The following is a 10,917-nucleotide window of genomic DNA, read 5'->3' on the forward strand; positions in this document are numbered from 1 at the left end:
CCATGCTGTCCATTTGTCATTGATTAAATAAGTTTTCTTCTCATTTTGACAAAGAATCCTTTGGCACAGAATTTTATTGGTGGTGGATTGGTGGATTTTGGAATGCTTCACGTACCACCCTGGTACTGGTGTGAGAACCACTGAATGAACTAATGTATGGATCAAATATAAGTATAAACCAGTATAAACCAGGAATAGCAGTGGGATTCTTTACCCTCTAAAACGTTAGGCTTGAGTTTACATCTAAGCTAAATCTCTGGATGCCTGGTTCTAAAGACATGGCGGATTGTTCGGGCACTTTGGCTGACCAGCAAAATCACCAGGCCACAATCCCAACTCCTAATTTGGAACAGCAGTGGAATCCTTACTTGACCGGCCTGGCAGCGTTACAAGGGCAAGAAGATACACCAGTCAAACGTTTAGATGCACCTTCTTCTAATTCCATTTTTTACACTGTCAACTTAATATTGAAGACATTAAAGCTATACAGGAACACATGTGGAATTATTTTGTAAACAAAAACTTAAAAAAACAAGAATATGTTCTTGTACCACATTTAGCTTTGATGACAGATTTGCACATTCTTAGCACATTCGTATTTTAATCTCAGTGTCTTTATGAGGTAGAATAGTTCACCTGGAATAGATTTCTTAGTGACTTGAAGGAGTTCCTGAAGGTGCTGAATAATAGTTATTGCTTTTCCTTTACACTGATCTCCATCTTATCCCAAATCACCCATTTCAATTGAGTTAAGATCAGGGGATTGTTGAGGACTTAATCATTGTGTCCCTTAATCATGTCTTTAATATTAATATTCAATGCAGAAAAATAAATAAATTAAAAAACTTTTGAATGGTACTGTGTGAAACCGTGTATCAGGAAGGAACTGCATTTTTTCCCGCAGCTCAGGTTCAACACAGAGAAAAGACAAAATGCACAATTGTTGTTCATTGCTTGTTGACAAAATAGGTCTTTGGTCCCTATTTGAATAAGCAAAGGGATCAAACCAGGTTACATTAGCTGCACCACACTAAATTTTTAAAAGTCTCTTAAGAGGATACATAAAAGGTTCCATAATAACTTACTGTCCTTTATGGAAACAAATGCTAGATTCTGCGTTAGCCTGCTTAGTATCTAGTTTCTGACCCAGATGTCTTCACCTGATTGCCTGGATCGTCTGCCATCTGTGGGAGCTGGGACAGTGGATTTAGGGTGAGGGCACATAGCCTCTCTGTGCCATGCTGTATGCCCGTCCCCATGTGCCTCTGTGCATGTGGCAAGCTGATTAGCGGGATGAAGCTCAAGCATTATTAGCCGGGGCCGCTGCCAGGGCCAAAGAATGTGAGGTCTTATCCCTTATCCCTTTATAACACCATCCTACTCACAGACTTTCTACAGCTCTCCCTTTCTGCTCTATTCACCCTTCTGTTCTTTATCACTCTAAATTTTGTGTAGGGATGGCTTGATACCACTTTTTCATGTCTGATACTGAACAAAATACTGCAACCTGAGTAACAATCAGATACCAGATACTTCCCTTAAACCAAGCTGTATTATAATACATTTATCTGAATCTGAATCAGGCTAAAACTATAAAACACACGTCAAACTTTCCTTTGAAGATGAGAATCTTAGAATAGGCTTGAAAAAGGTGGCTTGGGTGGTAGGGTTAACCCCTTAAAATGCCTTAAAAAAACTCTTTTTTCTGCAGTAAAATAATTTATTTACATTCTGAAAGTTTGAGGTCTTTGAAGTCTCCTACAGGAGACTTGGAGAATCTGCCTGTTCTCTCTCTACTCCACTTTTAACTCAATACCAATAATTTCAGATCAGTAACAGGAATGAACCCAAATCCTGCATATTTGAAAATAGATGTAAAAACTAGACAAACATAACGAAACTAAAGGTTTGGAGGACATGAACTGTTTGATTTTTACTCGAGAAAATACTGATTTTAAAATGAAGTACAGCAAAAAATCAATTTTATGATTTTATTCATTATATTTTGACATTAGCAGATATTTTTATTTCAATTCTATTACAATTATAACAATTATCAGATTATACTTTCTTATTCTTCAATATTGGATCCATTGATTTTAGCCACTACTAGGCCAATACCAATATTGTGTATAGGAGCAGCACACAGACTCTCTCTCTAAATCTCTCCCTTCCTCCCTCCATCCCTCTACCTCCCTCTCTTTTTTTGACTAGCCCAATCTTCTATCTCTCTTATACCTCCATCCACCCCCCCCCACCCCAACATCTCCCCAACTCACCCCATATCACCCCATATCAGACAAACCAACTGACTTCAGAACACCCTGTCTCTCCAGATCTTCAGCCTGTGCTTAAATAACTCTCAGATTAATTCCTGGGTTGCACGAAACCTTAGAGTTCCACTCCCCCAGCCAACTCTCCCACCATGCTGCATTTTTCCTCCACACAAGCTCTCACACACTCCCTTATTTTTGGTTAAAATGACTATAATGACTATGATTATGCCTCTGCCATGTGCTGTCTGAAATATGCATAATCATATTTCATAAATACAAAAACAGGAATATGAATATTATTTATTACTATCCTTGTACCTACGTTTTCCTTTCCTTCACACCTGTTGATATTGTAATGTGACAACACACCAGATTTAATTTAACCCATTGTTAGTACATATACAGATTACAGATTTACAAATTAAGTCAAATATGTGATCGATCATTATGATATTAGAAACAATTACAATAGATACATGGTCTGTACATAGTCAGCACATAGTAACATGGTCTTTAATAAGTCTCTCAACATCAGCATAACTGTATTTCTAGCATATTTCACAGTACTTACGTAAAGAACATACATTTACATAATATTTGAACCTGTAGCAAAGCAATTCAGTTCTGGCCAGGCTGCACTATAACATAACTAACATTATAAAAAAAATCTTTCTCTGTTTCTGTCTAATTTCTTGCAATTTTTCAGAGTGTATTTAAAGTATTTAAAGACAGTATTGGAGTTTAAGTAGGTGAATCCCTGAAGCTTTAGTGACAGCTCTGTCATTAGCCTCGTCTTACCTGCCTGATTACTGGGTGTTCCCAGTATTAATCTTAAAGCACGGGTGGGAGAGCATCACAGAGCCTCTGCACCCAATCAAAGTAATGAAAGTACAAAGTGTCCTTAAACCCAAGCGAGAGATTAATATATATCACAATTATGTAACTTTTATGTAACTTTATGTAACTCAATCTCAATCCTGGGATGTGCCTTGCATGTCATTTAGATACTGCTTTGAGTAGGGAGTATGGGAATTAATATCAGAATGGTGAAACTAATATGTCTTGATTTTAACAAACTTTTAACATAGCAACACTTAACTGGACACATGCTTACCACATGCTAACAGATACAATTATTTTGACTAGTTTAGTGTTATTTGTAAATAATTTGATTAGATTTACTAAAAGATAAAATTACTTTTTTGCTTCACTTCTATTGTATGGCTCTATCTTTGCATGTGGAGACTTAGCAACTGCAAGGTCAAACATCTTAGCGAGGAATGCTAGCTTAGCTACAACAGTTTAGCTAATATTCTGTATAATAAGCAATGAAACATGTCATTACTATTCTAGTGTACAAATATGAAATGTTAAACATCACCACCATCTAAAACCATGGGATTACTGAGCTTACTGTGAAATAGCAGGTGGTCCCAGTGCTTAACTCTTTAAATTGTCTTTAAATTCTATACTGATCAATAGTGCAAAAAAAACTTTGTCTCTACTGAACTAAAGGAATTTAAAAACAGAGAAGAAAAAAGAAGACAACTCTTACCTGGACTGATGTTTCTTCTTCAAGGCCTTCTCGAGTAAATCTTCCATAAGAATGCTGTGTCCAGGAGAAGTCACACCATGAACAGCACTGCACTTGTCCAAATTAGAAAGAAGTGCACAAAGAAGAAGAAAAAGAAAAATTAATGAAGTAGTTCTTTAAAAATGGGTTATTCCAACCAAGGTTAAGAAACAGAAAGATCCAAAGAATATTTCTCCACCTTATCCGTGCCCGAAAAATGATTGTTGCTTGCAGAATTTAAAACAGAAATCCTTTAGACTGAAGAAGTGATGCCCTGGTTTCCTTGAAGTTGGAGGCGCCGTGTTGGACTGGGTCTTGCCCCAAACCAAGGTGCCTTTTTCGGGGGAAAGCAGGTGGAGCGAGAGCCTCTCTGAGCCCCGGGTCTTAATGGAAATAGGTAGAATTAGTGATGGCGAGATGAAGAGCAAGAGGACAGGCGGAGGAGAAAGGAGGGGCAGGGGAACGCCGAGTCCAAGTGGTGACTTCTCGACCTTCTTTAGCCCTTAATCCAAGCGACACACACACAGCATGTTCATTTCTTTTAGGCAGAGTGTGCTCGGGGAGAAGGAAATGGAAAACGAAAATTTCTCTTTGGGGGTTCAGTCCCAATTCTGATGGCCCAATAATGCAGAAAAGTGGACTGACTGAGGAAACTGCGTATACCAAAACTGATTGCTAATAATCCATGAGTTAATGATAAAGGAACATTAAAATAAAACTACTTAAATAAAAGTAAGGGGATGAACAATTTAAAACTCGTCTCCAGTAAGGAGACAGTGAAGTGCCACATCTTTATGCTCAGTTCTTCCCTGTCTGTCTAGGCCCACTGGGTAAATCAGCTTTGTTCTGAGAAGACTCTAAGCTAATGGGCCTTTGCTCCTTGTAATATGGTGGCCTGCCTTTAAAAATCCTTTACTCTACAAGCTTAGCTTCCTCTCATTAACCCCTGCACATGAGGGACCATATTTAACTCAGGCTGCTACAGGAGCAGACAGAATATGAGACAGCTGTGGAAGCACACACATAAACCAAAACCTTTCAAGTGTGGATTAAACCTTTTTCTAAACAGAATTTAAGATGTGATTATTTTCAGAGTTATTATTATCATATTAAGCAGGAAGATAATAGGCTAATTTAAGCAATAGATAGAAAGGCATTCAAATAGGAAGTTAGATAAATATGTATATAGTCATGATGGTGCATGCAGTCAGTGCCTTAGTTAAGGGTTTGCATGCTAGCTAGGGGGTTAGCGCGTTAGGGCTAGCACACTAGCAGAAGGTTAGCATGGGAGCAAAGCTCATGCAGGTTACCAGGTTGAGCACTCTTAAAAGCAAAAGACAAGTTCAGGAACTTCAGCAATTGCAACATATAATCACATTTGTAGCTAAATTGAGTTAATAGAGAGTCAAATGTTTGGTTTCTTCTGTAAAGGTAGTAAACAGCTGTGGCCCGTCTGCTTCCCCATTGTGACTGATGGCAGTTCACATTAGCATGATGGCATTAGCCAGCACTGGACTGGGTCACTTTACCTACCTACCTTAAATACTGACTGCCTTAAAAACCCAAATGTACACAGACCACTAATGTTGAAATTAAACTTAAAATGCCCATAATTACTAGTAGTTGTGATAAAGAACTTAACTCTGTTTAGCTTACATTAGCTGAAGTTGATTATCTGTTCAGAGAAAAAATTAAAAGCTCTGCATTTGTCTTGTGGTCCTTCTGGGCTCCAAATTCTCCATCTATTAAAAACAGTGCTAGTATTTACTCATGTTGTACTCCGTCTCTGATCATGTAGTTTTATTTTGCCAGGGCTGTGATTTTCAGCTATTGTGTTTCATGCCTATGGAATGGGAACTAGACAGAATCAGAGGCTAGCCTAAAACACAAACAGATTTCTGTTTAGAAACAGAACAATTTAAAGAACATACTGGCTGAAGCTGTCAAGAGATGTCAGTGCTTAAACCTAAAATGTCTCCTTAATATCTGATGACATATCCTGATTTTTTTATGTGTTACTACAGAATGGATAATACATATTGGTCCTTTAAAATACTTGTAGTACTGAAGTAGCTGTTGAAAATACTCCTTCCTAGCTTCCAAATATTTAAATCTTAGAAAATTGCACATTATTAAAAACCACAGTATAAAGATAAGTACATGTGCTGAGTGATTTGACTAAAAACGTATTTCTCAATATCTCAATATGATTCTATAAGATCTTTTAATATAATTAACAAGATTCTTTGTGGTATTTTATTGATTCATCTGCATTGGATTGTGTTGTTTAAGTTGGTAAAATACATTTTGAATCATAATGTTTCTTTGACATAATTTGCACAATCTGAAAACTAAACATGATTTCCACACAAATGACCCATGTACATCACACACCTATGGTAAAATGTTTAGCAGGCATGTTTTTACAATATTGTCATTTTTATATCTTGTATAAAATAATTTAAAATATAGTCATATTTACGCCCAGACCTATATATATATATAGTTTGTACATAAACAAAATAAACTGCATTAATTGGTCTGGAACCTAAACACTTCTTGTAAAGGTAGCCTGTAAGAATGCGGGCTTCAAGATTTGAAACTTGGTGACTTCTAAATATCCACTCCACTTGATCCAGTTAAATCCCTGATCCCCTTTTACTGGTTGTATCTAAATACAGAACAGCAAGAGAGTGGCCATACTGGTGATCAGAGTCTAATTAAGCAGCATAAGGCGGACTTATATTAGAAGTCAGAGGTCACGGCCAGCAGTGAGAGAGGAATGCTGATCAGAATTAAGGCAGCGCTGGCTCACGTGCTGCTGGCCTTCTGACCCAACAGAGTGTGGGTCAGGAGAGACTGTGCAAAAAGAAGAGGGGAGGGGTGAGTGAGGGATGGCCTTTGCTGGGAAATCTCAAGAAGATTCTGGCAATCCCTGTACTTCTCTCTCTCTCTCTTTCTGTCTGTCTCTCTCTCTCTCTCTCTCTCTCTCTCTCTCTCTCTGTCAATGCAGCTTTCTGCTGCCATGTCTCCATGTCTCTATTTCTATAACTATCTCTCTTGCTTTCCATCTCTCTCTCTCTATACATTTATTATACTATATATACATATATGTGTGTGTGAGTGTATGTGTGTGTGTAGGTGTGTGCCACTGTCTCACAACTGATATAGTCCAGTTGGCCTAATCAGATTAGTGAGCTCGGATAGTGCTATACTGAGATTCAACCTGCAAGCCTCTTATCACCCACCAGCAGCGAGGGAGAGAGAGAGAGAGAGAGAGAGAAAGAGAGAGATAGAACAATTGTACAATTTGTTTGGGCATTTTTTTTTTTAAGAAGCAAATATATTTTTACATTTTTATTTTTACATACCAGTCATTTTTGTTAAGACTTAAAAAATTTTTTTTAAGATTTTGAAAAGATATCCACAGGGACATTGTAAATCTACCCAAGGTTTTGCTGATATCTGGTGGTTTTAGATGGTCTAAGCTGGTCTGTGATGGTCGTTCCAAAACTTGGTTATCGTGTTATACCCTTTGTTGGCAGGCAAGCTGGTTAAGAGGGTTGACCAGTTTGGCTCTTCTCTTCGGATGAGTTTGATGAATTAGCAGGACTTAGTTGGTAGTTGGTAGGTTTAGCTGTTAGACCACTAATCCATTCACATTAAATGAGACCATGCCCAAGCTATTTTTTTTTCCAGCAGTGTACTTTCAGCTCAAAGTGTACTTTCAGTTAATAGTTTGTAGCTTACCATTAACTTTAAAATTACTCCCACTATTTATGTCCCAGGTTATCGCTGTTAGCAATCTCCCAGACTAGCACTGTTAGCGACACCGTTTAAAAACATAATAAACAGTATTTTGCCTATTCAAATTCCACAGAAACATGTCCAAACATGTCCAAGTTTGACAGTACTGTATATATGACTGATTTAATGACACAAATAAATAGGAGTTATAATTAACTGTGTAATGCTACTACCTTTGGGAGTGCCGAGTGATCCAGTGGACTTAGTGCTGCCACTATGATGGGGAGATTGTGGGTCTTCTCCCCCCCTTCACCTTCCTTTTGTAGAAAATTGACCTAGCTATGTTGGGGAAAAGATGGAAGAAAATTTGAAATAAATAAAAAAACAATACTACTGCTTTACCACTGTTGATGTGCGGGACAACCTTCTTGGGTTTCTAAACTCTGGGTTCAGTAAAGCTCTCCTGACTTTCAAAATAGGAAATCTGACCTGTTCAAATATTTTCTGAGCTGAAATAGAACACAGCACTATGTAAACAAAAGCAGGATAAACTCTAATATCTTTCATTTTAAATGAAACAAAGAGTGTAATTTATCCCATAAGCTGATTTATATAACATATGCTCATATCTCTAGCCCACATTTAACAATATTTTAAATATGTGGACACAATATGGGACATGATATTTAGTAAAATGGCGTGGGTTTTAGTATGTTTGTGTGGTGGTGTTCTAGTAACATCACTGCGTTATTAGCACCTTTGCTAATACTGACCACTTCAGTTTTTGAGAAATATTAGCAAAACTAAAAAAAACTAAATTCCCATTAAGTTACCATTTCAAAGATAGCTAAAAATATTTACCTCAGATTATCATTTTTACAGACTAAATATGTGAACCAAAACACACCTTACTGAAAAGTACAACTGTTAGCACTTTAGCATTTTAGCATGTTGGAAACTCTCTGACTCAGTCCTCCTATTTTCACTTCTACCTCAGTGCCAGTCATTCCAATAAAGCACCTGGTTTGGAATTTAGTTAACATCAGAAGCTTTAGTGATTAGCTTGACAGACCCTCCTTCAGTCATGATGAGTAATCTGACTGGCAGGAAAAAAAAACTTTTAATGACACCTACAACGTCTTTTAACACATTGATTTTGTTACATTTATGTTACCTTTGATATGTTTTGTTCTGATTAACTGCCAGACTACATGTGCCAGTGATCAGGGACTCAGACATGTAATAATAGTTTACTGTAGATGCATAAATTAAATGAACAAGACATGCTTAAATATGCAATGACCAAAATGCTATTGGTACTATTGGCCATTTGTCAGTAAGTCAATATTTTAGTTTTTTTTTTTTTTTTTTTTTAACATTACATTGCATGATATTTCTTGCATTGTTGCCAGTATGTGGGGGTGGATTATGGTTTGCCATTAATATGACTAGCAGACAATACAATTCAAGAGGCAGGGAGAGAGAGAGAGAGAGAGAGAGAGAGAGAGAGAGAGAGAGAGAGAGAGAGAGAGAGAGAGAGAGAGAGAGAGAGAGGAGATAGTAAGAGAAAGTACGAATAATCCCAGCTCAGCTCAGAAACAGACATGGCTCTGCTTTGGGTTACTATATTTACACCCAGAGCATCTGTGAGCTTTGCTCTTCATAGCTGATTATGTTGGGTCATGACCTGATAGCAGTTGTGGTGGCACCCCATAAAGGCCATGATCTCAAAATGTTTGATGCTTTAACCTTAAAAAGTAAATGGCTTTTAAAAATACCATGAACTAAAATTTGTGAACTGCATTTTTTTATATAATGTAAAGTTCAGTAAAATCTCATTTTAAGACAGTGAGTTTACATATTTTTTACAGTGATCCAATGAATACAAAACATTATTAAATTGTTTGTATTGGGTTTAAACAGGGTGAAATTATTGTCATTCTTAAAGAAGAGCACACTGGGAACATACACACACACACACACACATTTAGATGTTGTGGCTGGGGAGCTTCAAATAGACTTAAAATTTAGAACCCTGTGTAGGCTGCATGTAAAAGCGTGAGGGACTTAACTGAATATGATTTTAATAACATTAAAATGTTAACATGTACTCATCTACCAAGACAAATAAGTATCCATAACACTATATATGACCAAATAATTATTAAATAAATAAAAAATATTTATAAAATCCTACCTAAAAATACTTTAATACAAATGAGTGCTTTTGGTTTATGTTTCAGGGTATAACTGTGTGTGACATTGATGTGGATATTGATTATATGGACATTTTAAAATATTTGGTCCATTTTTATGATTGATTTGTGAGGGTGGGATGTAAAGAAAGTTTTTAAAATTAATGTTTACAGATGCAAAAATACATACACCAATAATAGGTGAAAGCAAACACTGATGATAAAACATAAAACAGGTGATCACATAGCTGACATTTTAAACAGAACATATTTTAATTTATTGTAGGCTGATTAGTAGTAAAAGTAAAGGGTATAAAACATAAATACAGTGAGAATTTGCTTAATCTAATTTGTTGTCAAAAACCAATTTACCTTGTCTGACAGCATTTGTCTGACCCAGCACCGGATTATAAGGTGCACTATCAATAAATGCCTATCTTCTGGTCTATTTTTATACAAAAGGCAGATTATGCACACAAGTAAGGAAAAGGGGTGTCAACAAGTTTTCCTTCTAATTCAGCACCCAGCCACCCAGCAGCGAGACCTGTAAAGCTAAGCTAGATAAGCTAAGCTAGATAAGCTAAGCTAGCTAAGCTAAGTAAACAAAACTTTCTTTAAAAAAATCCTAAAAAACACATACATCTACACAGAAATCTAGAACCCTGAGTGTTCCTGTAAACCAAGGCAATATTACCTAACATTTCTTACCATGTAGCTTGTTTTAACATAGTAAACACTCAGGCTACAGTCCAATATATTCTTCTCTGAGCTTTGTGTGTGGTTAGCTCCGCTCCGCTTAGTGTGGTTAGCAGCTAATGTTAATACTGCTCCAGCAGTGCTAGCTGGGGTTAGCAGCAACCTACAGGCTGATAATACTTACCTCGGTGCTGGAAAACTAAAGTGAAACTCCTGTATAATGCTGAACCTCAGCGTCTGTGACTTTAGTGCTTCTTACAACCTGACTGGTAAAATTCATACAAAAAGCACACCGGATTAGAGTGTTAAAAATACGGTAAATGTGAAAGAAAGTTGGCAGCTTTCATACCAACATTACATTTGGGGCTGTAGTACTACAATACTACTGTGAGGCATATAAATAAGGACTTCAATCAAAAGAGAGAATGTA

At 36.9% G+C, this 10,917-nt stretch overlaps 2 protein-coding genes across 3 annotated transcripts in view; one reads left to right on the plus strand and one right to left on the minus strand.

The window, feature by feature from the left end:
- Positions 1-4,644, minus strand: part of gucy2d (guanylate cyclase 2D, retinal) — a 31,840-nt gene extending 27,196 nt beyond the window's left edge. Inside the window, exons 1-2 of one of the 2 annotated variants that reach the window (XM_049475138.1) lie at positions 4,049-4,644; positions 3,832-3,918 (exon numbers count right to left, since the gene is read on the minus strand). The gene's annotated coding sequence lies outside the window, so the exon portion shown is untranslated. Of the gene's footprint in view, positions 1-3,831 lie in introns of both variants that reach the window. The other variant, XM_049475135.1, reaches the window with a different exon arrangement.
- gnb2 (guanine nucleotide binding protein (G protein), beta polypeptide 2) overlaps positions 1-10,917 on the plus strand; it is a 411,910-nt gene that overhangs the window by 304,056 nt on the left and 96,937 nt on the right. The gene's annotated exons all lie outside the window — the stretch shown is intronic.

Source organism: Astyanax mexicanus, chromosome 1 (assembly GCF_023375975.1).
Source record: "Astyanax mexicanus isolate ESR-SI-001 chromosome 1, AstMex3_surface, whole genome shotgun sequence".
NCBI classification, from domain to species: Eukaryota; Metazoa; Chordata; class Actinopteri; order Characiformes; family Acestrorhamphidae; genus Astyanax; species Astyanax mexicanus.